This window comes from Atractosteus spatula, chromosome 5, assembly GCF_055471065.1.
Source record: "Atractosteus spatula isolate fAtrSpa1 chromosome 5, fAtrSpa1.hap1, whole genome shotgun sequence".
NCBI classification, from domain to species: Eukaryota; Metazoa; Chordata; class Actinopteri; order Semionotiformes; family Lepisosteidae; genus Atractosteus; species Atractosteus spatula.
Genome location: NC_142710.1, coordinates 3,027,857 through 3,050,519, shown reverse-complemented (window position 1 = coordinate 3,050,519; position 22,663 = coordinate 3,027,857). Strand labels below are relative to the sequence as shown.

General features: G+C 45.1%; 3 non-coding genes across 3 annotated transcripts; all 3 read left to right on the top strand.

Annotated features, from left to right (window-relative positions):
- Positions 1-2,231: 2,231 nt before the first annotated feature.
- On the top strand, positions 2,232-2,305 carry trnai-uau (transfer RNA isoleucine (anticodon UAU)). The gene has a single exon. It is a non-coding gene; the product is annotated as a tRNA-Ile (tRNA).
- Positions 2,306-7,545: 5,240 nt separating this feature from the next.
- On the top strand, positions 7,546-7,618 carry trnam-cau (transfer RNA methionine (anticodon CAU)). The gene has a single exon. It is a non-coding gene; the product is annotated as a tRNA-Met (tRNA).
- Positions 7,619-18,911: 11,293 nt separating this feature from the next.
- On the top strand, positions 18,912-18,993 carry trnas-aga (transfer RNA serine (anticodon AGA)). Its single transcript has one exon. It is a non-coding gene; the product is annotated as a tRNA-Ser (tRNA).
- The last annotated feature ends 3,670 nt before the right edge of the window (positions 18,994-22,663 follow it).

The window sequence follows — 22,663 nt, the reverse complement described above, 5'->3', positions numbered from 1 at the left end:
AGAGACAGGAATAGCAAATTAATCATGCAGAGAGATTTTGGGTTGGAAATGATGCGGGAACGAGTCAGTGTCAGTTCGGGAGAAGGTAGGTTTGTGCGTGTAGTCGTGGCCGAGTGGTTAAGGCGCTGGACTTGAAATCCATTTCAGTTTCCAAAACAAAGAGGCACCTCAGTAACAGCCTTGAGAGGAACAAGTCGCCACTCAGAACACGCATCATTTCTCATCACACAGTGCTGATTCACTGAGCAAAGACCATCGCTAGGTGGCACTTGTGGAGCAGTACATGTTGGTGAAACGATTATCTTCATTTAATCTGCTTTCCAACTGTTTATCATCTTTAAATCCACTTAATATGGAATATTAAGATGAAATGTTGCAACTATAAGGAATTGTTTGCAGCCTCAGATAATACGATATTTGCAATATTATCATACTGTGTATAGCCGGCAGTGGCGGCTAAACAAGAGGAAAATACACAGCAGTATTTCACCTTCTTCTTAAACATTTTTTGCTTATAAAACCCAGCGCATCTGCGACAGATCTGAATGCCGGAGTCTTGCTGTATTTCTAATCCCAGTGTGATACTCGAGGAACATAGTGGGGTCGCGGTGGCTCAATAAATCCTGAAATCATACAGTATGTATTCTAGGTACGAGGTTATGAAACAACATGACAGTAGCTGTGTGTCACCAGTGGGATTCACCAGCCGGTGTCACTCTGGTATTTAAACTCGGACCTGTGATCGTCCTGGTTACTGTGCGGTTCCTGGGACTGAGAATGTGTCCCTCCCCCGCCCTGAATTAGACGCTGGTCCTTCTCAGGTCTGTGGAAGATCTCCACAGTCTGACTTGCTCAGGGTCAGATCTGGAAATGTTTTTCACAGGGCCTGTTAACTCAGTGTGGTGCTAATAACGCCAAGGTCGTGGGTTTGATCCCCGTACGGGCCACTGTCTCTACCTTGAAAAGACTTTTCTTATTGTGAAGAAATCAGAATTACTTTCACTTCGTAAACCTGAGTCTAGATCTTGCTCAAAAAGAAGTGCATTTCTCTTAATTGTCGGAAATTGTTTAAAAAGTCGCAATTGTTTATTCTTCAGATAAACGTTTAAAGGTCTGACAGGAAACTGGCCATTTAGATATAAGGGGGTTTCAAATCTATTTTTTTTAAATGTGCTGCTTCATAACCGATATAATCACAGCCAATCCGGGAGCTGCGAGGCACCAGCTCATCCGTAATCTAACTGTCGTTCAGGTGGGTCTTCAATGCAGTCGATTCAGTTTGTATCCAAAAACTCCAAAACTCCTTTCCACGAGTAAACGTCGTCGGCAGGATTCCCACGGAGAGACGCCAGTGGATTTCTAGTCAATCGCCTTAAACACTCAGCCACGACTACAAACATGACCCCACTTTCTCCCGGACTGACACGGGTTCGTTCCCGCATCATTTCCACTCCAACCCGCTCTCTTCGTGATTAAGTTGATATTTCTATATATTTATAAAGATTAAGAAAAGCTGTGTGTTAGGAGTGGGATTCAAACCCATGCCTCCAGAGGAGACTGCAACCTGAACGCAGCGCCTTAGACCGCTCAGCCATCCTGACTGCTGACATACTCGCCAGCCAGTCCGATGAGCCACTGCGACCCCGCTACGGTCCTCGAGTATCACACTGGTATTAGAAATACAGCAAGACTCCGGCATTCAAATCTGTCGCAGATGCGTTTGGTTCTTGTGAGCCATCTGATGGGTGAAGTCTAAAAAAGTCAATTAAAGTTTAATTTATCTAAACCCGCGGGAACTTCTGATTGCTGGAGAGACTCTACAGCTCTTGAAATGAAACAGTGGGGCTGTTTCGCTACCTTTTGTGTTTTCTTAGTGAATCCGCTGGTGATTATCGGTATAGAGAGATAGAAATCCCAAAACTGAGCACGAAGAGAGCGGGTTGGGCGCTCTCTGCTTAAATCTCATCTCAGCAGATCGGGAGTCGGAGGGCCAAGCGAGCCGCAGACGTGTCGATGGCTGACGAGGGCTCGCTGCTGAGGCAGGGAGGCCACTTCAGCCAGAAGGACTTGAGCGAGGTGGGATCTCAAAGACGGTCTTGCAACAGAAACAAGGAGAAAAAGTATTGGTGAGATCAAAAGGCGGATTCAATATCCATGAGGGAGCATCGCTAGATTAGGGAACAGACAGTTGAAAACCCCGAGTGGCTCGTTTTCAGATTAGGTTCATATTTGGCCTCGTTAGCGCAGTAGGTAGCGCATCAGTCTTATAATCTGAAGGTTGTGAGGTCGATCCTCATACGGGCCAGGACTTTTTTTGCTCATCTGACACAGGCGGTTCCTGTTCGCTCATACACTCGTGTTCTTGCCTACTTTGTGGAATGCGTGACCTTTCCAAGGGAGAAAAGCACAGCCGCATTGCTCGATCGGAGTCTCCAGTCTGTTTTCTCCTTCTGCGTTTAACACAGAAGCATGTCTGACAGCAACAGATCACACAGCTCATTTAAGACTAGCCACATGTGTGCAGTATGTGCAGCAGTTTTTTGTCGTGTTTTGTGGTTTCTTTGTCAATTTGCTGCAATTATCGGTATAAAGTCAAATCAAAGGATCTCGGACTTTAATAAACGAGCACATGGGTCTAACACACTTTGCATGACATGACCGTCAAAGAAGCAGACCTTAATTTAAGATCGAATATCAGAGTAGGTGTCCGAACTGTAGAGTTTTTATAATTTCCCTGAGAGGAAGGTCAAACAGATGACTGTAGCACAATAAAACAACAAAATAACAGTAACACAACAAAACAAAACTGAAAACAGTATCACAACACTGTGACAATGACACTGTACTGAACCAGTAACAAAACACTGTAACACTGTACTGAACCAGTAACACAACACTGTGTCAATTACACTGCACTGAATACAGTAACACAACATTATGAGAATAACACTGTACTGAACCAGTAACACAACACTGTAACACAGCACAAAAAGACACTGGTAATGTCTACGATTCGGATAAGAGAAGCTTTCATATCATCTCTGGGTGGAAATACTCCAATGTCATTGTTTAAGGTTTGGAAACAGCTGATTGGCTCTTTCCCTACATTATCACAGCCAATCAGAGAGCTCCAGGGCAAAAGCGTGTCTTTGATCCCAATGAAGGCTGTCCTACAGGCGTGAGTCCAAATTTTTTGATTTTTTTAAAATTTCTGTATTTCTTGTAACACTCTCCCGTGACAAATGAAGATGAAACATTCGAGAGCAGATGAGAACGTCATTTGTTTTCTCTTGGGCCATGCAAAATTGAAAGCACTTTTCAGCATTTAAAACCTCAACAAAAAAGCTGAAATAGCCTCTTTTGCAGGTGTTAGTAGTGCTGAAGAAGGAGTAGTGTCGGTAGCACAGCCGGAGGTTCTGACATTTATCGAAGTAAGCTTTATACCATTTCCTACTGATTCAATTCTATGGCATCCAAGAGACACTGTCATCCTTAGACAGGGGCTTGTGGTTTGGACTCTGCTTTCATTTTTCTTCTCCTTTCTTCCAGTTTTTATATTATTGTTGCAGTTTTTTTTTTAACTACCAAGTATGTCGTGACGTGATGATTGTTCACATTTTTTCCGTGTTGTTCATGGTGCCATGTGATACTCTGTTTGTTCTGAAAAATCAATCGAGAAAATGAATATAAAATTTCGTCTGGAATAGTTTCACTTATGTGTCTTTATAAATAATAGCTATAAATTCTTTTTTGATTATTGGAGTTCGTGAGGGCAGTGACGGTGCCCGGCAGGAGGGGAGGAAGCGGCACACGGTGAGGAAGATGAAGGATCCAGGCTCAGACAGGGACTCGAGCTCTCGCTGTGCCCGTGAGGAGTCCTCACGAGGCTCCTGCAGTCATGTTCACGGGAGACAGCGGGAGGAGACGGGGATGTCAGGGCGCAGGACGGTGGAAGTGGAGGAAGAGCGCACACAGGGGCTCGTCCGGGATTTGGAGCCGGGACGTCTCGCACTCGAAGCAAGAATCACACCCCTAGACGAACGAGCCCACCTTTCTCCCCTCTCTCCTGCCAGTGAGCTCGAGTGCGATTCCTGGGACAGAGTGTGTCCCTCCCCCGCCCTGATTTAGACACTGGCCCATCTCAGGTCTGTGGGAAATCTCCACAGTCGGACTTGCTGAGAGTCAGGGCTGGAAACATGTCGTAGGAGGCTGGTTAGGGGTTGTGCGTGTAGTCGTGGCCTAGTGGTTAAGGCGATGGATTAGAAATCCAATAAAATAACAATTAACGGAGTTGTTTATTCTTCAGATGAACTTTTAAACAAACATTGTTTTTTTTTAAACTGTAGTGAGGTGGTTAAAAAGTTACCAGTCTCCCCATCAATTCAAAGCGTGATCGATGCCCGGATCTTGCAACTTTTGCGCTCTATGTACTAGAGAGGACAGACTCCTGTCTCACTTGCAATGTTGTGTGGACTTTGCGTTGACCGCTGTAACATCTGTGTGACATCTCACCGCCACGTTTTCAATTTATACAACTGTAACTTAACCCTTCCACGGGAAACCTGTTAAAACAGGAGAACGTCTGCGATGTATTTTATTGATTATTTATTTTCTAACACACAGGAGTCAATCTTAATTAAACCCACGTCAGAATGTGTCGCTTTTAACCCATTATTATATAATCCAGTTAGTGCCGAGCACACAGCGGGTGAGAGTACAGCACAGCAGAGCTTCGCTTCAACAGGACTCACAGGAGGGAAGGGCTGTCTGGTATCGCCGGCTGTTCGCTCCATTACCAGATGACATGTTTCAAGCCCAAATCACAGTTGTATATGAGAAACTATATATATACACAGTATACAGCATATGAATATGTATATACTTTACATGACTGCGAGGAATATGAAACGTAATAAAGAGCAAGCTGCTGAAATCGTTTATGAATTTTTGATTCAAGATTTTTTTATTTGCCATATACAACAAGTGTATTGGAATGCTTACTCGTTCAGCTGTAGCCAGTAACAGTACAGAAAAAAAAATAGGCACAAATGACAAACAGACATGGACAATAAATTTAGACAATAGACGTTTTAATACAGCCTAGACAGGTCACAGTGCAGACAGCGCAGTACCTTACAGTGCAGGTGCGAATATGAGCTGTTTAAGATGCGGGCTGCTTGGGCGAAGACACTGTTTTTGAATCTATTCAAAATCCATCTCTCAGACCCCAGGGGTGAAAACAGATCATGGCCCGGGTGAATTGGGTCCTGAAGTATAGCTCGAGCCCAGTTGTGGCAGTGGTCGAGATCTATCTGGTCGATGGAGGGTGGCTCGTTCCCAGTGATTTTCTGGGCAGACCTCACAACCCTCTGTATGGCTGTTCTGTCCTGTACTGTGGCTCCACCATACAACACCGTAACACCACCAGACAGGACACTCTCAATCGGATTACAGTAACAATTAGTAAGTGTTGTCTTGCTCATCCCCCACTTCCTTAACTGTCTCAAGAAGTGAAGGCGCTGGTGGGCTTTAGTGAGGATGGCAGCAGTGTTCTCTGGCCAGCTCAGCCTCTCAGTGATCTGGAGGCTGAGGAACCTGAAGGTGCTGACAGTTTCAACTGGAGCCCCCTGAATGATTATGGGTGTATGACGTCCTCTGTGCCTCCCGAAGTCCACTATAATCTCTTATGTTTTGGCGATGTGAAGTGTGAGGTTGTTGTTGTGGCACCACTCCATCACGTTTCATCACTGTTGCTGATAAGACCGATGACTGTGGTGTCATCAGCAGACTTGGTGATGTGGTTGCTGTTAAATCTGGCCACACAGTCGTGTGTAAATGGAGAATACAGCCAGGGGCTCAGGCAGCAGTGTGTCCCCCTGTGTTGAGGATCAGAGGGGATGAGGTTTTGATTCCAGTCCTCACCACTTGGGGTCTGCCTGTCAGGAAGTCCAGGACCCAGTTGCAGATGGAGTTGTTGAGGTCCAGACCCCTGAGCTTGACCACCAGCCTGCCTGGCACAGTTGTGTTGAAGGCTGAGCTGAAGTCAATAAATAACATCCTGGCACAGGTGCTCCTCTTGTCCAGGTGGTGTGAAGGGCCAGTGAGACAGCATCGTCCACTGACCTATTATTCCTATAAGCAAACTGCAGGAGGTCCAGGGAGTCCGGGACAATACTGCTGATGTGTCCCCTCACCAGTTTCTTCTGTGCCGGTGGCACTTCATGACTACTGAGGTGAGTGCCACCGGGCGGTAGGCATTCTGACACGACACCTTGGTTGCCTCAGGCAGGGGCACGATAGTAGTTCTCTTGAAGCACAGTGGGACAGTAGACAGGGATAGTGACATGTTAGATATTACAGTGAAGACAGGGGGCAGCTGTGCTCTGCCTGCCTTTTAAACACAGGAGGTGAGGCCATCAGGGCTCGCAGCCTTGTGTGGCTCCACCTGTCCGAAAGCTCTCCGTACCTCCTGTTCAGACAGCTGCAGCACAAACTCCCCAGACTCACTGGGCATTCTGGGTGAAGGGTCTGTGTTGTGAGCATCAGACCTGGCATAGAAGTTGTTTAGTTGGTCAGGCAATGAATCATCAGCTGTTGTTTTAACACCCATTTGTCCTTTATAATTAGTGACAGCCCTCAGGCCATTCCAGAGGTGCGCTGTGTTAATGCCCCCACATTGTGATTCAAGCCTGTCTCTGTCGTCCCTTTTCGCATGTCTGACGGCCCTCTCCAGGTCACACCTGGCTTTCCTGTACAGCCCAGGGTCTCCAGAGTTGAAGGCCACAGACCGCTCCTTCAGCTTGGCTTATACAAATACAAATGTCAACACAGTATTTGATACACTGTGTAACTGTATTATCATGATTATGACAAGGTAGAATCACTTAAACGAACTGAAATTGTTCATTTATACCATGAGATATTTTGAAACATTAAATGTATTTTACAGCTAATTTCTTGCTTTCATTTCTCCTACACGCAGTATTGTTATTAACAGAAACTACGAAACGAAGAAGAAACACCAGATACTGAGCTCTGGCTCGTTCATTCCAGTGTTGACTTGTCTTTGGCGACACCTGGTGGCCACAGCGGTCAGTCCGCCACGTCGCCCGTGAACAGGCAGCGCGCGTATTACAGCCTGGAAGACGCACAGAGGGAAACCGGTTTCATTTCTGTCTCCTTTCTAATCCACTCCGGGATGGAATGATGAAAGTGGGAGACACTTTTCCCCCGTCACCCACGACACGATCCACACTCAGACTGCTTGGTTATAACTCCCGCTTGCTTTTTACTCCATTTCTGAACGTTGTTTGCCCTATGTACGGTTCAAAGTTTTGTGGTCATCAGTTTAATGCGCTTTATATGACTTCGCGTGGTGTTCTGGTCTCTTGTCCGGTGAGTTATGAAGATGAGATCTTCCCTTTTCTTCAGCCCGGCGTTTTAATCTTTTGGGGGAATATGGTCTGAGTTGCAACAGTCACAAGGAAATAATGTTCATAGAAATAATGTTCATTTCGACATGACCTGAAGCTCATTCCTCTTCCAGCCTCATTAGCGCAGTAGGAAGCGCGTCAGTCTCATACTCTGAAGGTCGTGAGTTCGATCCTCACACGGGGCAGGGATCGATGCTTATTGGGGCTCTTCACAGATGGGGCGTGAGACGTTCACTCACACACACGCGTGTTCTTCTCTTCCACGCCCAATACGACATGTTTAGTCCGCGAAAAACACGGTTTCCACTCGCGCGTTTTAAAAATAATGATTCATGACGGCTCATGTTCGCTCATGCACGCGTGTTCTTGCCAGTGGAATGCGTGACCTTTCCAAGGGAGAAAAGCACAGCCCAGTACTCGATCGGAATCTCCGGGCTGTTTTTGTCCTTGTGCGTTTAGCACAGAAGCACGTCTGACAGCAGCAGATCACACAGCTCATTTAAGACTGGCCACATGTGTGCAGCAGTTTTTTTCTCGTGTTTCTGTTTTCTTCATTAATTTGCTGCTAATTATCGGTATAAAGTCAAATCAGTCAGGATCTCGGACTTTAATAAACGAGCACTTGGGTCTAACACTCCTTGCATAACAAGACCGTCAAAGGAAGCAGACCTTAATTTCAGATCGAATATCAGTAGGTGTAGGTGTCTGAACTGTAGAGTTTTTAAAATTTCCCTGCGAGGATGGTCTGCGCTGTTATTGTGATTCCTGTCAGAAGCGCGTGTGGACACATGTAACTTCTCTCCAGTGTGATGACAGTTTCTGAAGCAGGGAGAGAGATCTTATATACATTTCCTTTCCCCACTAATCTGACTACTATTCCAAAGGGGTAGTCAACTACCAACAATTCCCTTCAGTTATGCTCCACATTAATGTTCCATATGAAGTGGATTTAAAACAGATTTAAGGTGATGTTCGTGTAGTCGTGGCCGAGTGGCTAAGGCGCTGGACTAGAAATCCATTGGGGACTAGAAATCAATGAGGGACACATCCCGTAAAGAAAGCATCTTTAGATTTTTTTGTGTTTTCCTGAGTCTTCATTTAATCTGCTTTCCTACTGTTCATCATCTTTAAATCCACTTAATATGGAATATTAAGATGAAATGTTGTAACTATACGGAACAAGTAATAGGTTTATTCCATGCTGAAAAAGAGGAAGAAAGAGAACACAACGTTTCGGCTGTGGAGCCTTCTTCAGGTGTGAATATATAAGGAATTGTTATATAGGAATTGTTTGCCTTATAGTTTGGAACCTTTTAGGAATTGTTTGCAGCGGAAAATAATACGATATTTGCAATATTATCATATTGTGTATAGCCGGCAGTGGCGGCTAAAAATGAGTAAAATACACAGCAGTATTTCACCTTCTTCATAAACACTTTTTTGCTTATAAAACCCAGCGCATCTGCGACAGATCTGAATGCCGGAGTCTCGCTGTATTTCTAATACCAGTGTGATACTCGAGAAACGTAGTGGGGTCGCGGTGTCTCATAGGACCGGCTGGCGGACTTGTTAGCAGTCCGGATGGCCGAGCGGTCTAAGGCGCTGCGTTCAGGTCGCGGTCTCCCCTGGAGGTGTGGGTTCGAAATCCCCTCCTGATACGCACAGCTCTTCCTTATCAGTATAAAAATATAGAAATATAATAAATATATCACAGATATCTCTTATCTTTTCTCCTTAGAGCACCAGTGAAGGAAGCACTAAGTACTGCACACCGAAAATGCTTCTACAACATCTCGCGAGCTCAGCCCTGAGCATGAACTGCAGGAGCTGTGAATCAGAACATTTCAATTCATCTGATCAGTAAATGAATATGCAGGACCCGTTAATATAGGGTCTCTCCTGTTCGCACAGTATATAACTGAACGTCCCTCGTAATTTGAAAGAGACCGGATAAGGACACGGAGCTACTAACGCGATTCTCATTGCAATTAGTCCCGAGACAAGCGAGTCCAGCGGCTGCGGGTTTGAAGGTGAACGTGTCTCGTATTCTAAGGGCTTCTGCTTCCACTGATGAATGATAGAGCTTCGTGGGGAGATCCTTCAGACGATCAGGCGAACACGTCGCTCTTTCGGTCACGTGTAGAGGCTACAGTTGTGTCAGCAGTGCGCTAAATGTAAGTGCATCTGTAGCGCTTCATCGCAGAGATTTTTGTTTTAGCGCACCGTTACAAGCGCCCAGACAACTTATTCTCTGAACCCCCGAATTGCTCCACAACCGGGGGAAACCCTGTTTTCCCTCGAGAGCCACCAGTGCACGGTCCCATCACACTCAAGAACACAACAAATATCTTTAGTGAAGATCCAGAAGTGCCAGAACAAATTGAAAACTTGCACTGTATTTGAATACGAATTTCCTTCAGTTCAGCTCTCTTCAGTCCCCAGGATAGCCGTGCGAGTGGCGAACACAGTTGGCCATGCCCCTCGGACCACACGAAATTAATGTAATTTTATTTATTGCACATCTGCAGTCATTGTTTACATGTCTGCATCGTTTACATTAGAACTGTTTACTTGTACACTGTCTACTGTCTGTATATTGTCTTGATGCACTGTCTGCACTTTGTGTTTTTACACCTGTTTCAACAATCGACCGTAAGAAGAGAAGTCCTGTCACTGGACACGTATCTAAGTAATTAATTCATATAACGTAAATTAACAATTAACGGAGTTAAAACGTTGTTTTTTTTTAAGTTAAAAAGTTTCCCGTCGGGTAATCAAACTCCGATCTCCCCCGTGACAGGCCGGGATACTCACCACTATACTAACGAAGAGCGCGTGTCTGTCGTTGGTCTTGAGCTGTTTCCTTCCTCTCAGGGCTGGTGTTTTCCAGTTCGGCCTGTTAATATGATTCTTCACAGAAATGAGAATGAAAATGTGGAGAGATGTTATACGAATTTCCTTTTTCCGACTAATCTAACTGCTTCTCCAAAGGTGAAACCCGTCAATTCTTAAAAGGTTTTTGAAAATCTGCCTGAATACGATTTTGTTTAAAAATCTTTCTGTGTTTATTATAAGAATCTCCAGCCAAAAAATAATGAACTTCTGAAAACAATGAAACTAAAAGGATGAAACCAAGCGCTCTTAGTTACTGAGTGTTCATGAGCGTCAATAAACAACTGAAAGCAGGTGAAATCACCGTGTGCTTTCACTGTTCCCAAGCTCAGTTAAAATAACTTTCCAGCGTTAGAAACCTCATTAATAACAACTGATTCTACACGTGTTAGTAGTGTGTGAGGAGGAGCGGTAAATAAAGTGTATTAACATACACAGTCAAGTTATTCACTCATCACAGAGCTCTTAAAAGGAGACACCCCAGATGGGATTCGAACCCACATCAAAAATTAACATTTAAATTGCTATCAGAGAGGGATGTACGACTATCGCATCATTTTATCTGAGAGGGAGACTTTCTGTGTCACAGTTCTCGTTATTCGTGATCCTGCGCTTGAACTCGACCAGTTGCTGATAATGTCGGCTGACGGAGAGGCGCCTCAGTAGCGGCCTGGAGAGGAACAAGGCGCCACTCAGAACGCGCGTCATTTCTCATCACACAGCGCCGGTAGTGCAGCTTGACACTCGAAGGCTCCACGAGAGCCTTCTTTTCTTCTCAGCAGAGAATAAACCTTTACTTGCTCCTTAATTAACGAGAGTCTACCAGGACTGGGGATGAAAACCATGTGGTTTTTATGTCTCTTGGATCTTAAGTCCAATGCTTTTACCGCTCAGACTTTCTGCTCAATTACAGCACTAGAAATGTTCTGATTCAGGGCTTCTGCGGTTTCTGCTAATTACACGCAAGTGGGAGACTCCCTCTCTGAAGAGTCCCGTCTCCCTGCAAGAGAGAAGGCCAGTCAATCAGATGTACTCTAAAAAGCCAACATGAGAAAATCGCAGTGTGTCAGGAGTGGTTTCTTAAAAGCAGAAAATACGAGGAGAGCTAGACGTATGTTTTTGTAATCACGGAATAAATCAGGACTTGTCCGCGATTGGAGGCCGGGACCTCTCGCAACCAAACAGGAAGTCTAGACCAACGAGCCAGAGAGATCGTGCGTGCTCTGATTTCAAGTGTGTTTTTCACGAGTGTGCGATCGCACAGAAGACTCGAGAGGGATTTAATGTGCATGGGACGGAGGTGATCACTAGCACAGGAAGGGGGATTAGCTCAAATGGTAGAGCGCTCGCTTAGCATGCGAGAAGTAGCGGGATCGATGCCCGCATCCTCCAGCCTTTTCGCTCTATGTACTAGAGAGGACAGACTCCTGTCTCACTTGCAACGTTGTGAAGACTTTGCGTCGAGCGCTGTAAGGACGCGATGACCTCTCACTGCCACGTTTTCAATTTAAAGAACTATCCCTTCCACGGGAAACCTGTTAAAACAGGAGAAAGTCTGCGATGTATTTTGTAGATGTAGCGCAGCGCTGATTCACTGAGCAAAGACCACCGATAGGTGGCGTTAATGGAGCGTTAGATGTTGTTGAAACGATTGTCTTCATTTAATCTGTTCTCCAACTGTTTATCATCTTTAAATCCACTTAATATGGAATATTAAAATGGTAGAATTTTAATCACAAGGTAGAATCACTTAAATGAACTGAAACTGTTTATTTATACCATGAGATATTTTGAAACATTAAATGCATTTTACAACTACTTTCTTACTTTCATTTCTCCTACACGCACTATTGTTACGAACAGAAACTAAGAAAGAAGAAGAAACACCAGATAGTGAGCTCTGGCTCATTCATTCCAGTGTTGACTTGTCTTTGGCGACACCTGGTGGCCACAGCGGTCAGTCCGCCACGTCGCCCGTGAACAGGCAGCGCGCGTATTACAGCCTGGAAGACGCTCAGAGGGAAACCGGTTTCATTTCTGTCTCCTTTCTAATCCGCTCCGGGATGGAATGATGAAAGTGGGAGACACTTTTTCCCCGTCACCCACGACACGATCCACACTCAGACCGCTTACTTATAATTCCCGCTTGCTTTTTACTCCATTTCTGAACGTTGTTTGCCTGATGTACGGTTCAAAGTTTTGACACCGCGTGGTGTTCTGGTCTCTTCTGGTCTCTTGCCCGGTGAGTTATGAAGATGAGAGCTTCAGTCACACGGAAATAATGTTCATATATATAATGTTCATTCTGACAAGTGAATCGTCACCCCTTTTCGCCGTCATTCTGAAGAGAACAATTTGAAATCTCACCAAGCGCAATGTGGCTTGTTGGTCTAGGGGTATGATTCTTGCTTAGGGTGCGTGAGGGCCCGTGTTCAAATCCCTGACGAGCCCAGTTTTATTATGTGATAGGAAGACATATCAAACTCACTTCTTACCTTTTGTCCGCGATAAACACGGTTCGATCCCTCGCTATGATGCTCGGTGTCCACTCACACCTTTTTAAAATAATGATACATGAGAGCAGCAGATAAACTCCGAGTGGTGAAGGTGTCTCCACCACCGGATCTTGTAAACCAGCAGTCAGCCCGTCAGCTGCAGCACCTGGCTATAACCTCATTACACTCGCTCTGCTGTGCTCCCGAGGAGGGCTGGATATGTCTTCCTACAATAATAGAAAAAAAGATGGTCTCTTCGCGCACAGAGGCCGGAGACAGACCGGAGACAGGTTGGAAATGATGCGGGAACGAGCCCGTGTCAGTTCGAGAGAAAGTGAAGCTCAGCGTGTAGTCATGGCCGAGTGGTGAAGGCGATGGACCTGAAGTCCATTGGCATCTTCCCGCCCAGGTTTGAATCCTGCCGACTACAGGTGTGTTTTTCCTTTTGGTGAATCCAAATAACATGTCAATTAACATTTGCATTTCTATCAGACTGGGTTGCACGTCTGTCGTTTCATTTTATCTGACAGGGAGTCTTTATTATGTGATAATACGAAGACATATCAAACTCACTTCTTATCTTCTGTGTATCTGAAACGAGTAGACTAGAGGAGGAGGGAACTTTATTGCCATATGTACATGTACATTGGAATTCTTATTCTCACTGATCTCTCTGGACAGCAACAGACACCACCACACAATGGAGACAGTACATTACAAACAATAAATAACAACAGGAGCCATCAATATGTTGTGGGACAATAAGTATGTAGTAGTGACAAAAAAAACATAGTAGACCATGAGGAAGAGCAGAGTGTGGACATGCATTGAGGCTGAGACCCTGCAGTTAGCTGTTGAGGATGCACACTGCAGTGGGATAGAAACTGTTCTGGAGTCCAGTGGATCTTTACCCTTCACAGCTGCGACTGCCCAATACCTCCTCCATCCCCCCACAAACATGGCCGCCTACAGCCACAACCCCCGACGGCTACTCACCCACCCATCCCCCACAGCTGCCACTCTCCAACACCTCCGCCATTAACACCTGCAGCACTGAAAGCAGTATGAGCACCATCCCCCAGGCCAGGCTGACCATCACAGCTGACCAGGTGAAGAAGGAGCTGAAGAGGCTGCACGAGGGTAAGGCCACAGGACCAGATAACATCTGCCCCAGAGTTCTGAGGGCCTGTGCTGATCAGCTGAGCGGAGTGCTCCAGCGACTGTTCAACCTGAGCCTGCGCTTGGAAAGAGTCCCGGTGCTCTGGAAGACATCATGCCTGGTCCCGGTACCAAAGAAAGGGCGCCCCTCTGTCCTCAACGACTACAGACCAGTTGCACTGACTTCTCACATCATGAAGACACTGGAGAGGCTGGTCTTATCCCACCTGAGACCCCTGGTCAGCTCATCACTGGACACCCTACAGTTTGCCTACCAGCCCAGTGTTGGTGTGGAGGATGCGATCATCTACATGCTGCAAAGGGCCTACTCACACCTGGACAGGGCTGGCAACACTGTAAGGATCATGTTTTTCGACTTCTCCAGTGCCTTCAATACCATCCAGCCCTTACTTCTAAGGAGGAAGCTGGAGGAGATGCAAGTCGATGCCTCCACGACCTCGTGGATCACTGACTACCTGACAGGCAGACCACAGTCTGTGAGACTTCAGAACTGTGTGTCTGAACAGGTAGTGAGTAACACAGGGGCACCTCAAGGGACAGTTCTTTCTCCATTCCTCTTCACCCTCTATACTTCGGACTTTAAGTACAACTCAAAGTCATGCCACCTGCAGAAGTTCTCAGATGACTCTGCAATTGTGGGATGTATCAAGGGTGAGCAGGAGGAGGAGTACAGAGGACTGGTCAGCAGCTTTGTGGAGTGGTGTGGGGTGAACCACTTGGAACTGAATGTGACGAAGACAAAGGAACTGGTGGTAGATTTCAGGAGGAAAAAGGTCAAACCTACTCCTGTCTACATCCATGGGAGTGGCGTGGAGATGGTGGACTCGTACAAGTACCTGGGAGTGCACATCGACGATAGACTGGAATGGTCTAAGAACATCGAGGCCATCTATAAGAAGGGACAGAGCCGACTCTACTTCTTGAGGAGGCTCAGGTCCTTCAATGTGTGTAGTAAGATGCTACACATGTTCTATCAGTCGGTGGTAGCGAGTGCCATTTTCTACGCAGTGGTGTGCTGGGGCTCTGGGATTAGAGCAGTAGATTCCAAAAGGCTGAACAAGCTCATCAGGAGAGCAAGCTCTGTCATTGGGTTTGACCTGGACTCCTTGGAGGTAGTGGCTGAGAGGAGAATGAGGTCCAAACTAGAGGCCATCATGGACAACTTCTCCCATCCCCTCTTTGACAGGCTGGCAGGAATGAAGAGCACGTTCAGCAATAGACTGATTCATCCACGGTGCGACAGGGAGCGCTACAGGAGGTCATTCTTGCCGTCTGCCATAAGACTGTACAACGCATCCACCTTGCGTCTTGGCAGAGGCAACATCGACAGTGACCTGTTTCTGGACTAAACGCATCTACACATCTACTGCTACATCTGTTCTCTTTCTTTTTCTTTTTCCCGTTTACAACCACTTTTTGTGCAATATATGCCAGGGACCTGTGCAATACATTTATATTTATATCTATAGTTACATCTATATTTATATTCATATGTGTGATATGAGTGTGATACGATTTTCTGTGTACTGTTCTGTTCTAGTTTGTTCTTGTGCGTCCGGACTGTGAGTAACTCTTGTATTGTATTGTATGTATTGTACTATTATTATATAATTCGTTACACTGTGGCTGTGTTGTGTGTGTTAAGCTGCTGTTGCACTGCAATTTCCCTCACGGGATCAATAAAGTATCTATCTATCTATCTTGTTTTAACAGCACGGTACCGCTTGCCAGAGCACAGGGGGGAGAATTTGTTCCGGAATGGCTGGGATCCTAAATGACGGATTGGGATTTATTGTGACAGCGGATGGTGTGGATCTCACCGACTGATGGGAAACAGACCAGTGCAGTGAGACTCGCGCCGATCGTTTAGACTAGGCCAACGAACCCACCCTTTCCCTCTCTCCTGCCAAATCTGTCGCAGATGCGTTTGGTTTTTATGAGCCATCTGATGGGTGAAGTCTAAAAAAGGCAATTGAAGTTTAATTGATCTAAACCCGTGGGAACTTCTGATTGCTGGAGAGATTCTACAGCTCTTGAAAGGAAACAGTGAGGCTGTTTCGCTACCTTTTGTGTTTGCTTAGTGAATCCGCTGGTGATTATGGGTATAGAGAGATAGAAGTCCCAAAACTGAGCACGAAGAGAGTGGGACGGAGTGGAAACGATACGGGAACGAGCCCGTGTCAGTTTGGGAGAAGATGAGTTTGTGCGTGTAGTTGGGGCCGAGTGGTTAAGATGCTGGATTTGAAATCCATTTGAGTTTTAAAAACAGAGAGGCGCCTTGGTAACAGCCTGGAGAGGAACAAGGCGCCACTCAGAGTGCGCGTCATTTCTCATCACACAGCGCTGGTAGCGCAGCACTGATTTACTGAGAAAAGACCATTGCTAGGTGGTGCTAGTGGAGCAGTAGATGTTGGTGAAACGATTATCTTCATTTAATCTGTTCTCCAACTGTTTATCATCTTTAAATCCACTTAATATGGAATATTAAAATGAAATGTTGTAACTATAAGGAATTGTGTGCAGCTGAAAATAATATGATATTTGAAATATTATCATATTGTCTATAGCCGGCAGTGGCGGCTAAAAATGAGGAAAATACACAGCAGTATTTCACCTTCTTCATAAACATTTTTTTGCTTATATAACCCAGCGCATCTGCGACAGATTTGAATGCCGGAGTCTCGCTGTATTTCTAATACCAGTGTGATACTCGAGGACTGTAGTGGGGTCCTGGTGGCTGATGAGATCGGCTGGCAAAGTTCGAATCCCACTCCTGACACGCACAGCTTTTCTTTATTGGTATAAAATATAGAAATATAATAAATATATCACAGAGACATTCTCATCTTTTCTCCGTAGAGCGCCAGTGAAGGAAGCAGTGAGTACTGCACAGCGAAATTGTTTCTACAGCATCTCACGAGCTCAGCCCTGAGCACGAACTGCAGGAGCTGTGAATCAGAACATTTCAATTCATCTGATCAGTAAATTAATATGCAGGACCCGTTAATATAGGTTTGTTACCTTGTCTTTCCTGTTTGCACAGTATATAACTGAACGTCCCTCGTAATTTGAAAGAGACCGGATAAGGACACGGAGCTACTAACGCGATTCTCATTGCAATTAGTCCCGAGACAAGCGAGTCCAGCGGCTGCGGGTTTGAAGGTGAACGTGTCTCGTATTCTAAAGGCTTCTGCTTCTACTGATGAATTGCTGTTTCAGCTCTAACGGGAGACGAGTTTGTCTCATTTTCAGTTAAAACGTTGTTTTTTTTAAACTGATGTGAGGTAGTTAAAGAGTTATCCGTCTCCCCGTCAGGGAATCGAACCCCGGTCTTTCGTGTGACAGGCAGGGATATTCACCACTATACTAACGAGGAGCGCTTGTTCGGTGCTGGTCGTGAGCTCTATTTCCTGTTTACCTCCTCTCAGGGCTGATGTTTACACTTCAGCCTGTTAATACGATTCTACACAGAAATGAGAATGAAAATGGGTAGAGATGTTATACGAATTTCCTTTTTCCGACTAATCTAACTGCTACTCCAAAGGTGAAACCCGCCAACTCTTCAAAGGTTTTTGAAAATCTGCCTGAATGTGATTTTGTTTAAAAATCTTTCTGTATTTATTATAACAATCTCCAGCCAAAAATATTACGATGAACTTTTGAAAACAATTAAACTAAAAGGATGAAACCAAGCGCTCTTAGTTACATATTGAGTGTTCATGAGTGTCAATAAACTACTGGTACTTATTTAACAGTACCAAGCTTTCAGATATTCTCAGGTTTCCTAATTTAGTTCACCTGGAATGAACGTGAATGAAGGCGCTGTTTTCCTCGTACCGTCATTTTTCTACATGAAATGTATTCAGTAGCACAGTAAACAGAGGCACTCAATTTCATCAAACGGGGAATGAAGCGGAGAGTGAAAAATGATTTTTTTTTAAATGACCCGACCCGCACTTAGCCCCTCGGGAAGGTAAATTCCTCACGACAGCGCGGTAACTCATTGGACCCGCTCATCCAGGTGACTGTGGGGTTCGACTGACCTGACTTCACTTACAATTAAACATTTGTTTAAACTCATATCAGAAGAATAACGAATTCCGTTCATTTGCATTTTAAAACAATAACGCGCAATTAAGCAGGTGAAAACGCCATTTGTTTTCACTGCGCTGTTGTTGCAATTCTTTTCAGAAGCGCGTATGGACACGTGTAACTTCCAGTGTGATGACTTCTAAAGCAGGGAGAGAGATCTTATATACATTTTCTTTCCAAAGGGGCAGTCGGTCAACTTTTAGAAGTTTTTCGAAAATCTGAGTTAGAATGTTTTTTTTTAAAAAATCCCTAATTCTTATAACATTCTCCTGCAAAAAAAAAATGATGAAGATGAACTAAACGTTGAAACCTAAAAGATCAGCCCTGAGAGGAAATGTCTCTTGACAGCAAACCGATCTCTAGCTCAGCGGTAGACACGCGCTCCTCGTTAGTGTAGTTGTGTCTTTAAAAGTGGCTTAACAGTCTGGTTTCATCAAGAGCGGAAACAACAGAAATAAACTACAGACTGAAATTAATTCCTTCGCCGTTAATTAATTTATATTACTTACAAACATTTTATGGGCGTCTTTACACATCCGAGAGCCGGTGAAAACACCATTTCCTCTCACTTGGCCCGTGCTCTGTCGAAAGGACTTAACGCGTTTTAAAACTCAAAACCGAAGCTGAAATAATTGTTTCCGAACGTGTTAGTAGCGTCTGTGGAGGAGCATTAGCGGTACATCCAAACATCTGCAGCCAAACCGCTGGTGACTATCGACATCGAGAGAGAGAAATAGCAAATTAATCACGAGATTAATTTGGGTCGGAAATGATGCGGGAACGAGCCCGTTTCAGTTCGGGAGACGGTGACGATGGGCATGTAGTCGTGGCCGAGTGGTTAAGGCGATGGACTAGAAATCCATTGGGGTCTCCCCGCGTAGGTTCGAATCCTGCCGTCTACGGTTGTGTTTTTCCTTTTGGTGAATCCAAATAACATGTCAATTAACATTTGCATTTCTATCAGACTGGGCTGCACGTCTGTCGTTTCAATTTATCTGACAGGGAGTCTTTATTATGTGATAATACGTAGACATATCAAACTCACTTCTTATCTTCTGTGTATCTGACACGAGTAGACTAGAGGAGTAGGGAACTTTATTGCCATATGTACATGTACATTGGAATTCTTATTCTCACTGATCTCTCTGGACAACAACAATGGAGACAGTACATTACAAACAATAAATAGAACAGGAGCCATCAATATGTTGTGGGACAATAAGTATGTAGTAGTGACAAAAAAACATAGTAGACCATGAGGAAGAGCAGAGTGTGGACATGCATTGAGTCTGAAGCCCTGCAGTTAGCTGTTGAGGACGCGCACTGCAGTGGGATAGAAGCTGTTCTGGAGTCCAGTGGATCTTGTTTTAACAGCACGGTACCGCTTGCCGGAGCGCAGGGGGGGAGAACAGTTTGTTCTGGAATGGCTGGGATCCGAAATGACGGATTGGGATTTATTGTGACAGCGGATGGTGTGGATCTCACCGACTGATGGGAAACAGACCAGTGCAGTGAGACTCGCGCCGATCGTTTAGACTAGGCCAACGAGCCCACCCGTTCCCTCTCTCCTGCCAAATCTGTCGCAGATGCGTTTGGTTTTTATGAGCCATCTGATGGGTGAAGTCTAAAAAAGGCAATTCAAGTTTAATTGATCTAAACCCGCGGGAACTTCTGATTGCTGGAGAGACTCTACAGCTCTTGAAAGGAAACAGTGAGGCTGTTTCGCTACCTTTTGTGTTTGCTTAGTGAATCCGCTGGTGATTATCGGTATAGAGAGATAGAAATCCCAAAACTGAGCACGATGAGAGCGGGACGGAGTGGAAACGATGCGGGAACGAGCACGTGTCAGTTCGGGAGAAGATATTTTTGCGCGTGTAGTCGTGGCCGAGTGGTTAAGGTGCAGGACTCGAAATTCATTTGAGTTTTAAAAACAGAGAGGCGCCTCAGTAACGTCCTGGAGAGGAACAAGACGCCACTCAGAACGCGCGTCATTTCTCATCACACAGCGCCGGCAGCGCTGATTCACTGAGCAAAGACCATCGCTAGGTGGCGCTCGTGGAGCGGTAGATGTTGTTGAAACGATTATCTTCATTTAATCTGTTTTCCAACTGTTTATCATCTTTAAATCCACTTAATATGGAATATTAAGATGAAATGTTGTAACTATAAGGAACTGTTTGCAGCTGAAAATAATACGATATTTGAAATATTATCATATTGTCTATAGCCGGCAGTGGCGGCTAAAAATGAGGAAAATACACAGCAGTATTTCACCTTCTTCATAAATTTTTTTTTGCTTATATAACCCAGCGCATCTGCGACAGATTTGAATGCCGGAGTCTCGCTGTATTTCTAATACCAGTGTGATACTCGAGGAACGTAGTGGGGTCGAGGTGCCTCATTGGACCGGGTGGGTAAGGAGGCAGAAGTCAGGATGGCCGAGCGGTCTAAAGCGCTGCGTTCAGGTCGCAGTCTCCCCTGGAGGTGTGGGTTAGAATCCCACTCCTAACACACACCGCATTTCTTTATCGGTATAAAATATAGAAATATAATAAATATATCACGGAGACATTCTCATCTTTTCTCCTTAGAGCGCCAGTGAAGGAAGCACTAAGTACTGCACACCGAAATTGTTTCTACAGCATCTCGCGAGCTCAGCCTCACCATCTACCTCATTATGATTTCTTCTTTATTTATTGCACATCTCCAGTCATTGTTTACATGTCTGCATCGTTTACATTCGAACTGTTTACTTGTTTACTTGTACACTGTCTACTGTCTGTTTATATATTGTCTTGATGCACTGTCTGCACTTTGTGTTTTTACACCTGTTTCAACAATCGAGAGACTTTCTGTAAGTAAGAATTCCGTTGGACCAGTACTGTACCTGTACCGGTTACATATGGCGATAAAGCGCCAACAGGCAGTAGGAGTTGATGTAAAGAGCATTGAACTTACGAGCACAAGAGCTCGACTCGTGCAGCAGGCAGAAGAAGGTCCCGCCGTCCTCCTCACATTTGACGTGACCGCCCTGCAGACGACAGGCAGTGACGGTGCCGGTAAGAGTTGGAGAAGCGGCACACGGTGACGCCGAGGAGGAGGGCGCAGCGGAAACGTCTCCTGACAGGAAACAGAGCTCCCGCTCCACAGCCGACAAGTGCTCCTCTTTAGTATACGGGTGAGTATGCTAAGGAGGAGGAGGAGGGCGCAGCGCGGGGGGTGAGCTCAGCTGGTAGAGCGTCCTCCTGCCTCCTCCAGGAGTGAGTTTATTCTTCGGATGAACAAACAACGAATAAAAATCCGAATAAAATATTTGGATGAACTTTTAAACACACGTTGTTTTTTTAAAACTAAAGTGAGGTGGTTAAGAAGTGACCTGTCTCCCCGTCGGGGAATCAAACCCCGTTGTCTTGCGTGACAGACGAAGACACTGACCACTATACTAACGAGGAGCACATGTCTGTTGCTGGTCGTGAGCTCTGTTTCCTGTTTTCTTCTTCTCAGGGTTGATGTTTCCAGTTCAGCCTGCTAATATGATTCTTCACAGAAATGTGAATGAAAATGTGGAGAGATGTTATACATATTTCCTTTTTCCGACTAATCTAACTGCTACTCCAAAGGTGAAACCAGTCAACTCTTAAAAGGTTTTTAAAAATCTGCCTGAATGTGCTTTTGTTTAAAAATCTTTCTGTATTTATTATAACAATCGCTGACAAAAATATAACAATGAACTTTTGAAAACAATTAAACTAAAAGGATGAAACCAAGCGCTCTTAGTTACTTATTGAGTGTTCATGAGCGTCAATAAACAACTGAAAGCAGGTGAATTCACAGTGTGCTTTCACTTGTCCCAAGCTCAGTTAAATTAACTTTCCAGCGTTAGAAACCTCATTTCTGAACGTTGTTTGCCTGCTGTACGTTTCAAAGTTTTGTGGTCATCAGTTTATTGCGCTTTATATGACTTCGCGTGGTGTTCTGGTCTCTTGTCCGGTGAGTTATGAAATGAGATCTCTTTTCTTCAGCCCGGCGTTTTAATCTTTTGGGGGAATATGGTCTGAGTTACAACTAATCACCCAGCCTCGTTAGCACAGTAGGTAGCGGGTCAGTCTCTTTTACTCTTCTGACACAGGCGGCTCCTGTTCGCTCATACACTCGTGTTCTTGCCTACCTCGTGGAATGCGTGACCTTTCCAAGGGTGAAAAGCACGGCCGCATTGCTCGATCTCCGGGCTGTTTTTGTCCTTGTGCGTTTAACACAGAAGCACGTCTGAGAGCAACAGATCACACAAGGTGTTAAAGGAGGCAGGTTAGCTCAATTGGTTAGAGCGTGGTGCTAATAACGCTAAGGTCGTGGGTTTGATCCCCTTAAGGGCCACTGTTTCACCTCTTATAAAACAGACACCTCTCTTTCTCAATTCACAGATGCAGAATTATACATCCTGCGTTGTTAATGAGAAGTTAAAAAATCAAAAAAATCTAAGACAGGCTTGTCACAAAGACGTGTAAATCTTCTTTAGAGACTGTGAGAAAGTCCTGAGCAGGTGTGCTAGGCTGTGAAAGAGCATGTTTAATG